General features: G+C 35.1%; 1 long non-coding RNA gene across 2 annotated transcripts in view; it reads right to left on the reverse strand.

Annotated features, from left to right (window-relative positions):
* LOC124975581 (uncharacterized) overlaps nucleotides 1-14838 on the reverse strand; it is a 144510-nt gene that overhangs the window by 79438 nt on the left and 50234 nt on the right. The window contains exon 1 of one of the 2 annotated variants that reach the window (XR_007106905.1): nucleotides 690-960. This is a non-coding gene — a long non-coding RNA (uncharacterized LOC124975581). Of the gene's footprint in view, nucleotides 1-689; nucleotides 961-14838 lie in introns of those variants that run through there. The other variant, XR_007106904.1, reaches the window with a different exon arrangement.

Genomic DNA, 14838 nt, shown 5'->3' on the forward strand with positions numbered 1-14838 from the left:
TTATTCATAATTCATAATCCTGAAAATTCACTGTTATTATATAATTTAATATGATTTTAAATATATCAGGACATTTCACCATTTAAAGGTGGCCTTTTGCAAAATGTACTGATCATTTGTATTTTTTCACAAAGTAAAGTATACCTGCAGATTTATTCTACACATGTTGGACAATCAATTATAATGTGAAATAAAATATCAAAATATTTTTGAAGACTTTTAAAATAAAACAGTTTTACAAAAAGTTATGATCCCAGGAAAGCTATAGTATAATAAACAGAAATTGAATAAATAAGCCAATCAGAAAATTCCAAAGATTTATTATGAGGTTTGTATATTTCACTGTGCAATCTAGCTCATTCTTTACACTTTTACATTACACAGTAAACATACCTTTACATTGTGCATACTCATGATGATCCCACAGTAATCCATGTACTGTTTTAGTTCCTTACCATGAAAAAGTAGAGCATTTTATCACATAACACAGTTTTCAGAATGCATGGCTGATTAACTTAATAGTAATTAACTTTTTAAAGGAAATTGTTTGTCAAGAAAAGATACAGAATGAACCACCTACTCTATTTAAATACCAATAAATAAACAACAATGACCCTGGGGCTGTTAAAAATGTCTGACTTTCTATTATTAAAGAAAAATGAATTATTGAGTATTTTTTAAATGCTTACCAGATACTCAAGGATCAGAGTCAAAGGTTTATCTGGGTGAACAATGTCATGCAAGGTTACTATGTTTACAAGTTTTAAATCCTTTGAGAGTGAAACTGTAAAACAGAAATGAAAGTCATTTATTTAGTCTGTGGAAGGCCAAATTTTATAAAAACTTGAAGTAAGTTTAGCATATAAACCAAGTGTTATAATATTCTCAAGTTAAAAACAGCAATTTGCCAAGGGGATGAGTGGTAGAAAAACTGAAGGTATCAACTTTTACCATTTTTACGATTTTGTATTTGACAGTATAGTACCTAAGGTCATCTCTAATGTTACAACTCACCATCTTCTGTTTTGTTTTGTTTTTTTCTATAATGTTAACTGTTTGAGCTTCTGGAATTAATTTATAAACAGTTCAAGGTAGGCTTTCTTCTGCTATATTGCTAATCAGTTGCCTCAAACATTATTTATCTATTTATTTATTTGTTTTGGTACCAGGGATTGAACCTGAGTCACATCCATAGCCCCTCTGCTTTTTCTTTAGCTTTTATTTTGAGTCAGGCTCTAGCAAAGTTGCTTAGGTACTCACTAAGTTGCTGAGGCTGGCTTCAAACATGCCATCCTGCCTTGGCATCCTGAGCCACTGGTAATGAAGGCATTTACCACTATGTCTGAATCAAACTAATTTGAATAATTCACTTTTTAAATAAAATGGTATCATGACATGTTTTTTATAGTTCATTTATTTCTTATATTTAATATATGCAGCTAATTTACACTTACCATGCTTCCCATGTACCAATATGTAAAATTTCCCTATCAGATATTTATCTATGTCAGTACTTTTAATGACTTTACAGTATTTCAATACACATTAAGAATATTAATTTTTTCTACTGAATGTTAGTTCTAGAAATAATTTTAATTGTCTAATTATATTATCCAGTCACTTATTATTTCTCTCTGCTTTATTTTTTATAATTACTATGATAGAGTTTTGGTTTGAAAGTGATCTAAATAAATATACTTTCTCTTATAGCTGTACTGGGTATGCCTTCATGTTCCAAACAGATCTCTTTTAATGCCATCAAATTCTCTGTCGGCTTACTTCTTCCTTTATAAACTGTTGCATATGTACCCTATAAAACATATTTTGGAAGAAAAATAAAGAACAATAAAGAGCCCTAACTGAATTTCTAATTTGTAAGCATGCTGAATTCCATCTTGCAAAGAAAACTCCACAAAGTGCAGTATTGGATTTTCTTATGGCAAAATGAATTCTGGTGACATATACATAGCTTCCATGTTTTTATATGACCAAACAGTGTCTCAAAGGTATAAAGCAAGAACTGAATTTACTTTTTGTGCTTTATTTCAAATTAAGATTTGGATCAATAGTATTAAAATCAAAGGTGCTTTCCCTGTAATGGTATATGAATACTGAATGACAATGAACATATTAAATGAAAGAATAATTATATTGTTAAATCAAAACATTGTTTTTAGGTTTCCAAAATTTTCAAAATCTATATGCATTAATTCTTTTAAAAAGAAAAGAATCCTCCCTATCAACTGCCTGTTATTTTTCTTCCTGTTATTTATTATTTATTACTTCAATCTTTTGTATTTCTTACTGCTTATTTATTATATTTTACTTATTATTTTCTTGCATTTTATTACTGTGGAAGATGGAATGTTTCAAAATTATTAGCATTACAGGTAGTAACAACTTCAAGAAAAAGCCACATTTTAAGAATTACTTACTCTTCAATGAAATGTTTTATTTCTAAAGTTGTTTTTCAGAAATTTTAACTCATGCAATTTCCCATGACAGCATAGACAGAAGACTGCTAGGAGGTGACAAAAACAGATGCCTGTTGTGTTACCAAGAAAGCAAAATATTTTGTGTTTTAATAAAATATTTTAAGTCTTTAAAAAATATTCATTTTCTCTCAAACTGATAGAATACTTTCAAGAATTGAAAGTTTCAATCCTCCTAATTTTGTTACCTTTTCAGAACAAGATATAATTGTTCAGACAATCATGTTCACAATATTATATGGTTGACAAAACCATACACTTATATGATGAACAAGAGAGTGTTACATTTTTTAAAAAAATAATTTTCTTACCTTTCCAAATTTTCCAATTTTATTTAGATTTCCATTTCCCAAGCCCAGTTTCTGAGCACAAGTAAAACTATGATAAATTCTGTATTTATTCTTAAAATTTTATCTCTTCCTCTAATTCTAAAACTCTGCAATTCTACAGTGTTTAAGAATAGAAAGAGTTGGTTATAGTTAAATTGTTGAACATTGATCAAGTTTTAAAATATACATGATATTGGAATATTGAAAGGGTCAAAAGTATCAGTATTTATAATTGAAATAGTCAACCTACCTTACATATGGATTGGATAATGGTGTGCAGTGAATGCTTTGTTTTATTTCAAGACCCCAAATTTTAAACTACAACAGACTTAGATTTTAAGTTACTAAATAATTTGTAAAAATTACTATTTGATTTTACTTTTAACTAAATCATGAAATAATTTTCTGACTGATCTTTGAATTCCTATGGAGACTTGAAACCAACAAGGTGCTATTTGTTTTCAGGTTCTCCAATCGAAATACAATTAAAAAGAAAACCAATTTACATTCTACTATAGATCAGGAAACATGCAAACACAAAACCAGTAATGTAAGTCTTATTCTTTCCCCCTTAAAAGCTTTAAAATTGAGTTCCAAAACCCTTACTTTTAAACCTTAAACTCACTGCTTATTTTGCATTAAGTCAATAAATGGAGTATGTGGAATATATCAAAATATGTCACAGAAACACAATATATCCAATGTATAATTTAAAAGAAAATTTTAAAAAGTAAGCAACCTTAACACCAAAATTTTGAAAAAAACACTAAGGCCAGGTATAAAACAGAAACTGAGGGAACAAAATTTTAAAAAATAGTAAACAGAATAAGAATCTTCTTAAAAGTGTTTTCTAGAATCCATTTGCAAAGTAGAAGATACAATAATAATCTAAAAATGATTTACTTCTTTCATAGATGATGCTAATGTCTTTAAATAAAAAGCTAGTTAAAGGATATAATGCAGAACTTCAGTTTTCATAGGTACATAAATCATATTAAATTCTTAAAACATTGCATTGTACTCTAATACTAGAGAATCAAATATACATTTTTTCTGGAGTTGTCAAATAAAATAAAACTGATACTTGGTGATTAGAATTGGCATCACTTACCACTTTAGACAAAACAATAAACTTTCCAAAGTTGAGTGAAGAAAAGTAGAAAAAGTCCTGCAAAGAAATTGTTTTTATCCTTTTGCTACAATGACATACACCAAGTTAAAATGATATAGAAAACTGCAGGTCCAACTAAGAAGTGCTTAATTCAATTATTTTTTATTATGGTACACAAATGGGACACATATTGTTTCTCTATTTGTACATGGCATAAAGGCATATCATTTGTGTAATCATAAATTTACATACGGTAATGTTTGATTCATTCTGTTATTTTTTTCCCTTCCCCCACCCCTCCCATCCCTCTTTTCCCTCTATACAGTCCTTCCTTCCTCCATTCTTGCCCCCCATCCCTAAATCTAAATCTAACCCTAACACTAACTCTTCCCAACACCCATTATGTGTCTTCATCCACTTATTAGCGATATCATTCTTCCTTTGGTTTTTTGAGATTGGCTTATCTCACTTAGCATGATATTCTCCAGTTTCATCCATTTGCCTACAAACGCCATAATTTTATCATTCTTTATGGCTGAGTAATATTCCATTGCATATATATACCACATTTCTTTATCCATTCATCAATTGAAGGACGTCTAGGTTGGTTCCACAATCTGGCTATTGTGAACTGAGCAGCTATGAACATTGATGTGGCTGTATCTCTGTAATATGCTGATTTTAAGTCCTTTGGGTATAGGCCAAGGAGTGGGATAGCTGGGTCAAATGGTGGTTCCATTCCAAGTTTTCTAAGGAGTCTCCATACTGCTTTCCAAAGTGGATACACTAATTTGCAGCCCCACCATCAATGTATGAGTGTACCTTTCTCCCCACATCCTCGCCAACACCTGTTGTTGCTTTTATTCTTGATAATCGCCATTCTAATTGGGGTGAGATGGAATCTTAGGGTGGTTTTGATTTGCATTTCTCTTATTACTAGAGATGTTGAACATTTTTCCATATGTTTGTTGATTGCTTGTAGATCTTCTTCTGTGAAGTGTCTATTCATTTCCTTAGCCCATTTGTCGATTGGATTACTTGCATTCTTGGTGTAGAGTTTTTTGAGTTCTTTATAGATTCTGGAGATTAGTGCTCTATCTGAAGTATGATTGGCAAAGATTTTCTCCCACTCTGTAGGCTCTTTCTTTGCATTGCTGATAGTTTCCTTTGCTGAGAAAAAGCTTTTTAGTTTGAATCTATCCCAGTTATTAATTCCTGCTTTTATTTCTTGTGCTATTGGAGTCCTGTTGAGGAAGTCTGGTCCTAAGCCGACACTGTTGATGCTCTGGACCTACTTTTTCTTCTATAAGATGCAAGGTCTCTGGTCTGATTCCGAGATCCTTAATCCATTTTAAGTTTAGTTTCATCATTCACCATTTCAATAGACTTAAAGTCAAGAATCACATGATTATTTCGATAGATGCAGAAAAAGCATTTGATAAAATACAGCATCTCTTCATGCTCAAAACACTAGAAAAAATAGTGATAGTGGGAACATTCCTTAACATTGTAAAGTCCATCTACGCTAAGCCCATGGCTAATATTATTCTAAATGGTGAAAAACGGAAAGCATTCCCTCTAAAAACTGGAACAAGGCAGGGATGCCCTCTTTCACCACTTCTATTCAATATCATCCTTGAAACTCTAGCCAGAGCAATTAGACAGACCAAAGAAATTAAAGGGATATGAATAGGAAAAGAAGAACTCAAACTATCCCTATTTGCTGATGATATGATTGTATACTTAGAGGAACCAGGAAATTCCACCAGAAAACTGTTAGATCTCATAAGTGAATTCAGTAAAGTAGCGGGATATAAGATCAATGCTCATAAATCTAAGGCATTTTTATACATAAGTGATGAATCTTCAGAAAGAGAAATTAGGAAAACTACCCCATTCACAATAGCTTCGAAAAAAAAAAAATACTTGGGAATCAATCTCACAAAAGAGGTGAAAGACCTCTACAATGAGAACTACAGAACACTAAAGAAAGAAATTAAAGAAAACCTCAGAAGATGGAAAGATCTCCCATGTTCTTGGATAGGAAGAATTAATATTGTCAAAATGGCCATACTACCAAAAGTGCTATACAGATTCAATGCAATTCCAATTAAAATCCCAATGATGTACCTTACAGAAATAGAGCAAGAAATTATGAAATTCATCTGGAAGAATAAAAAACCCAGAATAGCTAAAGCAATCCTTGGCAGAAAGAGTGAAGAAGGGGGTATCACAATACCAGATCTTCAACTCTACTACAAAGCAATAGTAACAAAAACGGCATGGTATTGGTACCAAAATAGAAAGGTGGATCAATGGTACAGAATAGAGGACACGGACACAAACCCAAATAAATACAATTTTCTCATACTAGACAAAGGGGCCAAAAATATGCAATGGAGAAAAGATAGCCTCTTCAACAAATGGTGCTGGGAGAATTGGATATTCAATTTTTTATAAACTAAATGTGTACTCATAGATAGTATATTACTATGTGACTGAAGAAGTGCTTCTTTTTGTTTTTTTTGTTACCTTTTTTCTTCATATATGTGTTTTTTATGAAAAACATTAAATTAGAGAAAAGAAGTTTTAGAATCATCGTATACTATGTACCCAGGTACTGTCTTGTATGTAACTAATTATTTAATAAGTTCTTGTTTTCTACTACCAAGAGCTGTGCAGAATAATGAAGCAAAACTACAAGATACAACACTATCCAGAAACAAATAAAGATATTTTTACCTCAGTATGGACAATGAGGCCAACAGTCCACTCTTTGGTACATGACAGTCTGATTCCAATAATTTTGCACTGTATATAAAAAGTGATGTTTACAAGGTTAACAAAAGTATGGTAAAATGACATTATTTTCTTATACCTATCTGGGAATTCAGATGTTCAAATTTACAGACATGGAACTACTGCAAATTCAACTTTAATTTTAAGTTTTGGGTCATCTTTTACTGAGAGAAAATAGCACTACTTTGAAAACAAACATAAGCCAATATGAAAAGAACAATGAATATTCATGAAAAAATTATATAAAGTCATTGTCTATAATGATGAGAGTACATGAGAAGACATGATTGTGATCTAGAAACCTTTTTCTTCTCAGTAGTAGGGAAATTTTCTTACTCATGTGTGTATGTTTAATGAATATGAGAATGTCCTTAGCATGAAGTATACATTGGTCTATTGTTGATCTTGACAAAAACAATGGAGTTTGCTTTAGAGATTATACAAGTGAAAAAAATAGATTATATAAGTGTCCTGACTGTAAATTGATCATTTTAAATGTGAAAAGTTACTATACCATGTAAGCAATGACTTGTAAAGTATACATGAAAAATTTAAGACTACAAGAACCACTCTTCAGAGAATAAAATTTAATGACATTAGAATATGCTAAAAATCTGTTTTTTTTTTTAAAAGAGTAACAGGTTGATAATAATTAACTGTGTATTTCAGCTAGTGGAGGGGATTGTGAATGTTCCCAACACAAAGAAATAATGAATATTTAAGGTGATAGATATGCCAGTTACACTCATCTGTTCAGCACACATATATAAATGTATTGAAATGTTAGTACACCCAATAAATATATAAAATTATGTGCCATTAAAAATAAAATTATATAAAAAGAGAAACAATTATTATACTGTAATTATGAAGTTAAATTTGAATAATCATTCTCTAATATAAACAGCACCACTGAATTCCACCCATGCAGGAAAGTGGAGAATTCAAACAAAAGGCAGTTACATTAGTGAACTATCAGATCTTAATGCAAAGAGTAAAGCATACTGCAACACCCATTTTAATAATTTCCAACCTTAAGGATTTAAAGATCACAGCTGAATAATAATTACTATAATTAATGAATTTTTAAATGGAATTTTTAGAAAAATTTGCTTGCATCTGTATCTGTTGAATACAAGATTAGCAATAGATATAATCACTAGCTTATTTACATGCTATCCAGTGGAAATTATTCAGAGGACAGAAGACAAAACTCATTTATTTAACATCTACCAAGCACAATGTTAGGTGCTGAGCATACAATGAAGAAGGCAGACATGATACCCTTTCCTCCATTGAATATTTTTGGCACCTTTGTCTAGTATGAGAAAATTGTATTTACTTGGGTTTGTGTCCATGTGCTCTATTCTGTACCTTTCATCTACCTGTCTACTTTGGTAACAATACCATGCCATTTTTGTTAATATTGCTTTGTAGGCTAGTTGAAGTTCTGTTATTGTGGTACACCCTGCTTCACTCTTCCTGCTAAGAATTGCTTTGGGTACTCTGGGTTTCTTATTCTTCCAGATGAATTTCATGATTGCTTGATCTATTTCTGTAAGGTACATCATTGGGATATTAATTGGAATTGCATTGAATCTGTATAGAACGTTTGGTAGTATGGCCATTTTGACAATATTAGTTCTGTCTATCCAAGAACATGGGAGATCTTTCAATTTTCTAAGGTTTTCCTTAATTTCTTTATTTAGTGTTCTGTGGTTCTCATTTTAGTGGTCTTTCAACTCTTTTGTGAGATTGATTCCCAAGTATTTTATTTTTTTTTGAAAGCTATTGTGAATGGGGTAGTTTTCCTAACTTCTCTTTCTGAAGATTCATCACTTATGTATAAAAATGCATTGGATTCATGAGCATTGCTCTTATATTCTGCTACTTTACTGAATTCACTTATGAGTTCTAAAATTTTTCTGGTGAAATTTTCTGATTCCTCTAAATTTATAATCATGTCATCAGCACATAGGGATAGTTTGAGTTCTTTTCCTATTCATATCCCTTTAATTTCCTTGGTCTGTCTAATTGCTCTGGCTAGAGTTTCAAGGACAATGTTGAATACAAGTAGTGAAAGAGGGCATTCCTGTCTTTTTCCAGTTTTTAGGGGGAATGCTTTCAGTTTTTCACCTTTTAGAATGATATTGGCCATGGGCTTAACATACATCACCTTTACATTATTAAGGAAAGTTCCCACTATCCCTATTTATTCTAGAGTTTTGAGTATAAAGGGATGCTCTATTTCATCAAATGCTTTTTCTGCATCTATTGAAATAACCATGTGATTCTTGACCTTAAGTCTGTTGAAATGGTGAATGACATTTATTGATTTCTGAATGTTGAGACAACCTTGCATCCCTGGGATAAAACCCACTTGATTGTAGTGCACTATCTTTTTAATATATTTTGTATGTGATTTGCTAAAATTTTATTGAGAATTTTTGCATCAATTTTCATTAAGGATATTGGTCTGAAATTTTCTTTCCTTGATGTGTCTCTGCTTTAGGTATCAGGGTGATACTGACTTCATAGAATGAGATTGGGAGGGTTCCTTCCTCTTCTATTTTATGAAATACTTCGAGAAGTATTGGAATGAGCTCTTCTTTAAAGGTTTTGTAGAACTCAGCTGAGAACCCATCTGGTCCTGGGCTTTTCTTTATTGGTAGACTTTTGATGACTTCTTCTGCTTTATTACTTGATATTGATCTATTTAAATTGTGTATGTCCTCCTCATTCAGTTTAGGTAATTCATATGTCTCTAGAAACCTGTTAATGCATTTGAGAATTTCCATTTTGTTGTATAGATTTTCAAAATAGCTTCTGATTATGTTTTGTATTTCAGTCGTGTCTGTTGTGATATTTCCTTGTTCATTCCGAAATTTTAGTAATTTGGGTTTTCTCTCGTCTTCTTTGTTAGTGCGGCTAAAGGTTTATCAATTTTGTTTATTTTTTCAAAGAACCAATGATTTATTTTATCAATTTTTTCTATTGTTTCTTTTGTTTCAGCTTCATTGATTTCAGCTCTGATTTTAACCATTTCCTGTCTTCTACTACTTTGGGTGTTGCTCTGTTCTTTTTCTAGGGCTTTGAGCTGTAGTCTTAGGTCATTTATTTGTTGAATTTTTTCTTCTTTTATTGAATGTATTCCATGAAATAAATTTTCCTCTAAGTACTGCTTTCATAGTGTCCCAGAGATTTTGATATGATGTTTCTTTAGTCTCATTTACCTTTAAGAATTTTTAAATTTTATTCCTGATATCTTCTGTTATCTATTCATCATATAACACTATATTATTTATTCACCAGGTGTTGGAGTAGTTTCTGTTTTTTACTCTATCATTTATTTCTAATTTCAATCCATTATGATCTGATAGAATACAAGGTAGTGTCTCTATCTTCTTGTATTTGCGGACATTAGCTTTGTGGCATAATATATGGTCTATTTTAGAGAAGGATCCATGTGCTGCTGAGAAGAAAGTGTATTCGCTCTTGGTTGGATGGTATATTCTATAAATGTCTGTTAAGTCTAAATTATTGATTGTATCATTGAGATCTATGGTTTCTTTATTCAATTTTTGTTTGGAAGATCTATCCAGAGGTGAGAGTGGTGTGTTAACATCGCCTAGTATTATTGTGTTGTGTTCTATTTGATTTCTGGAATTGAGAAGGATTTGTTTGACATATATGGATGAGCCACTGTTTTGGGCATAGATATGTATTATTGTTATGTCTTGTTGATTTATGCTTCCCTTAAGCAGTACGAAATGTCCTTCTTTATCCCTTCTGACTAACTTTGGCTTGAAGTCCACATTATCTGATATGAGGTTGGATACTCTAGCTTTTTTGCTGTGTCTGTGGGTATCTTTTTCTATGAGATGAGTCTCTTGCAGGCAGCAAATTTTTGGATCATTCTTTTTAATCCAATCTGCCAGTCTGTCTTTTGATTGATGAGTTCAGACTATTAACATTCAGGGTTATTATTGAGATATGATTTGTATTCCTGGTCATTTGGCTCATTTTTTTTTTTGTGAATGTAGTTTGGTTCTTTTCTCTCACAGCCTTTAAAAATCTGTCTTTATTTTGTATGTTAGGTATTTTCATTGTAATGTGGCTTGGTGTGGATTTGTTGTAATTTGTATACTTGGTATCCTATAAGCCTCTTTTACTTGATTTTCCACTTCATTCTTCAGATGTGGGAAATTTTCTGATATTAGTTTATTGAATAGATTGTTCACGCCTTTGGTTTGTTTTTCTAAGCTTTCCTCAATCCTAATAATTCTTAAATTTGGTCTTCTCAAGATATCCCATAGCTCTTGTAGATTCTGTTCTTCATTTCTTACCATCTTATCTGTTTGGTCAACTATGTCTTCAAGATTTAATATTTTGTCTTTGATTTCTGAATTTCTGTCTTCCAGGTGTTCTCTCCTGTTGGTTATGCTGTCTATGGATTTTTTAATTTGATTCATTTTTTCCTTCATTTCAAGAATTTGTTTGTTTTTTAATATCTCTAACTCTTTATTGAAATGATCTTTTGCTTCCTGTATTTGCTCTTTTAACTCTTGATTGAGGCAATTATTCAATGCCTACATTTCTTCTTTCATCCCGTCATTCAATGCTTGCATTTGCTCTTTCATCTTCTCATTTGCTTCTCTGATCATTTTAATTATGTACATTCTGAACTCCCTTTTTGACATATCATGCTGTCATTGGATTTTATTGATGTAGCATTTAGGTTTGTTTGGAACATTTTCTTCCCTTGTTTTCTCATATTTCTCAGGTAGATACCCCTCTAGTAGTGAAACTCTGGGATATTGCAGATTTCCTCTATTGACTAATATTGTCTCTGTAGATTTCCAATAACTCACCTCTTAGCCTTCAGTAACCTGAAGTCTTGGAGGAAATTGATAATGCAGTGCTCCACTAGGAAGCTGCCCCTCTAGGGGTGGTTGCCTTCAGGTGAGGTGTATTCCCTGTCAGTGAGCAGAAGCACCTCCACTAATTGACTGGTGGAACAAGACTGCAGACTGGGGCATATCTGATCTGGGCCTGTGTCTCTGGTTCTACTGTCCTGGTGGGAATGCCTCACCCAGCAGGGAAGATTCCTCCAGTGGGGAAGTTTTGTGGGCAAGCTCTTCTCTGAGAAGTTCCCTTGGGTCCAGAATTACCACCTGGACTGGGAAGCCCTACTCTGTGATGTTCCCAGGGATCCTGACCTACTGCCTGGGTTGAGGAGTCTGGCCTTGCTAGGGACTCCCTTGCTGAGTGGCCCTCCTCTATTATGTTCCCTGGGGACCAGAACTACCACCTGGGCCTCAGACCCTCACTCTGTGTTGAAGCCTTTTGCTGTGCAGTCCTCTTCTACATTGCTCCTGGTTGACTGGGTTCTTGGCTCCAGCAAGGGAGTCTCACTTGTCCACTGTACTCCATGAAGTTCCCTGCATTTAGGACTTCTGCCCCATCCAGGGAGCCCAACCAGTGGGAGAGACTCATCCGGTGGCTATAAATTGGTCCTGAGTCTCTCAATATCTCCTCTTCTTGACTCCTGGTTTTTGTCAAAGGTCCTCTAGCCTCCTGTAGGTGTCTCAGAAAGGGAGCTGCCCTTCCAATGATGATGGTCACACCCTTAGGAATAATTCAAAATGCATGCACCAGCCTATAAGAAGCCTCTGGCTGGCTCCGTGATGCAGGATGGCTCTCTTGTCTGCCAGCTTCTCTGCTATGGTGACAGACCTCAGAGTGGTGGTTTGGTGGGGTCACTCAGTGATGGCATCTGTCTTTGGCCTGGTGTTTGAGTGGTTTGGCTACTTGCCACCTAGCTCTTCAAGGCAGGTTGGTTGGGTGCCCACCTGCTATTTCTGGAATGCAGGTGGCCTGACTCATCTGCCAGCTCACTCCAGGACTGTGACCAACCAGTGACGGCACTTGTCGGGGTTTCCAGGACCCCCAGCCTTGGGCATGGTCAAGATGGTGCCTGACGCTGAGCCAAAAGCGGCCAGCTATACAGTAAACAACCAGCAAATTCCAATGTTTGGCTAGTTAACGATGTGATTAGAGCATGCCCCCCTCGTGTATCTATTCTATGCTTGCAGCTGTCCGCGGTTTACCTCGTGTGCTCTCCCCTGATTGGTTGAAGTGTATATAAGCCTGGTGGGTGGGAGAGTAAGGGGGCAGAAGAAGCAGAAGTGTAAGAAGCTGAGGGTGGAAGAAGCTGAGGGCGGAAGAGCTGAGGCGCGGAAGAAGCTGACGGCGGAAGAGCTGAGGCGCGGAAGAAGCTGACGGCGGAAGAAGCTGAGGAGCGGAAGAAGCTGGGAGTGCGCAGAAGCTGAGAGAAGAAGCTGAGAGAAGAGAAGCTGGGAGTGCGCGGAAGCTGGGAGTAAGAGAAGTGTAGGAGAGGGACTGTGCATAATAAACTTCCAAAGCTTCAGACGTTTGTCGTGTCTCTCTGCGGCCAGAGGGAGCGCGATAACTGGTGCCGAAACCCGGGAAGATGAAAATCTTATAAAGAAAACAAGGTAAGATATCTAAAAAAATTTTTTTATACAAGTTAAACCGGTTATAAAAAAGTTAAAGGGTATCGGGATACGCCATCAGCGGTCCTGACGCGTGGAATGCGGGTTAAAAGGTATTGGGATACGCCATCAGCGGTCCTGACATGTGGAACGCGGGTTAAAAGGTATCGGGATACGCCATCAGCGGTCCTGATGCGTGGAAAGCGAGTTAAAAGGTATCGGGATACGCCATCAGCGGTCCTGACGCGTGGAACGTGGGTTAAAAGGTATCGGGATACGCCATCAGCGGTCCTGACGCATGGAACGCGGCTTAAAGGGTATCGGGATACGCCATCAGCAGTCCTGACGCGTGGAACGCGGGTTAAAGGGTATCGGGATGCGCCATCAGCGGTCCTGACGCGTGGAACGCGGTCCAATTAAAGTGAAAGTAGAAACACGCTTGAAGCGGTCCAATTAGGGTTCTAAGGCACACTTGATAGTTTTCCTTTCAGTAATCTCGTTGCTCCTGGCAGCTAGGCCACTGTTTGTTATTGTAACTGCCATAACTGAAGCTATTCAAATTAGTAACAATGGGGTCTGAAACATCTAAATTCAGAATGCAGCAACCCCTCAGGGAGCTATTAAAAAACCATGAGATGCCATTATTCAGAATGCAGCAACCCCTCAGGGAGCTATTAAAAAACCATGGGACGCCATTAAAGGAAAAAACAGCTAAAGTAAGAAAAGCTGCTCAGTGTGCCACAAGGGGGATCTTCATGAACAGGATCTAATAGCAACAGAAAAGAACTCTTAAAGAGAATAAAGTGAGGAAAAATTGAGTGGTGGTGACCTAGAAAATAATTGCTCAAAAAATCTAAGAACAAGGGAAAAAAGGGAACTAAGTCTAACACAAAGAACCCCCAAAAAGGAATAACCAAGTGGTAGTGAAAACTTAAGAACAAGGGGAAAAGGTAGGAGAAACCTAAGCCTAATAAAAAGAGCTTCAAAATTTGTAGAACCTGCCTGTATTTGAGGAGCAAATGGAGATACCATCAACCATTAGAAAAACTTTAAAGAGGCAGTTAAGACTATTGGAGACAGCTATGCAGAGCAGTGTTATCTGGAGGACAATGTCTAATTGGAGAGCTCAGTGGCAAGAAATAGCTCTTGAAACTGCTTGCAGAAACATAGTGGCAAGGTTTCCCAATAGAAATGTTGAGATGTTAATAAGAGAAGGCCAATACGCTTCAATAGATGCACAAAATCAGCAGCAAGGAGATAATGCCCTAACAAAAGATAAGAGATAACTATAGTAAAATCTGTTACACCTTATGCCCCAGGACTTTGCCCAAGGCGCAGAAGGGAAACACGTTGGGCTAACGAGTGCAAATTGGTTACTGTTGAGGGAAAGCAGCATGCAAGTGATGCTGCTCCTCCTCGCAATGGCGAGCCTGAGCCTTCCTCCAATAACAAAAACTCAGACGGAAAGGCAAACCTGGAACCTATGGGCCATTGTTAGCCTGGCCATATTTTTCACTTCTAACTAACACATTTTTTATCCTTTCTTTTCTTGTTTTTCACCAATTCCTCTACAAGCCTGTCAATTCTACTGA

The sequence above is a fragment of the Sciurus carolinensis genome, unplaced genomic scaffold, assembly GCF_902686445.1.
Source record: "Sciurus carolinensis unplaced genomic scaffold, mSciCar1.2, whole genome shotgun sequence".
Classification (NCBI taxonomy): domain Eukaryota; kingdom Metazoa; phylum Chordata; class Mammalia; order Rodentia; family Sciuridae; genus Sciurus; species Sciurus carolinensis.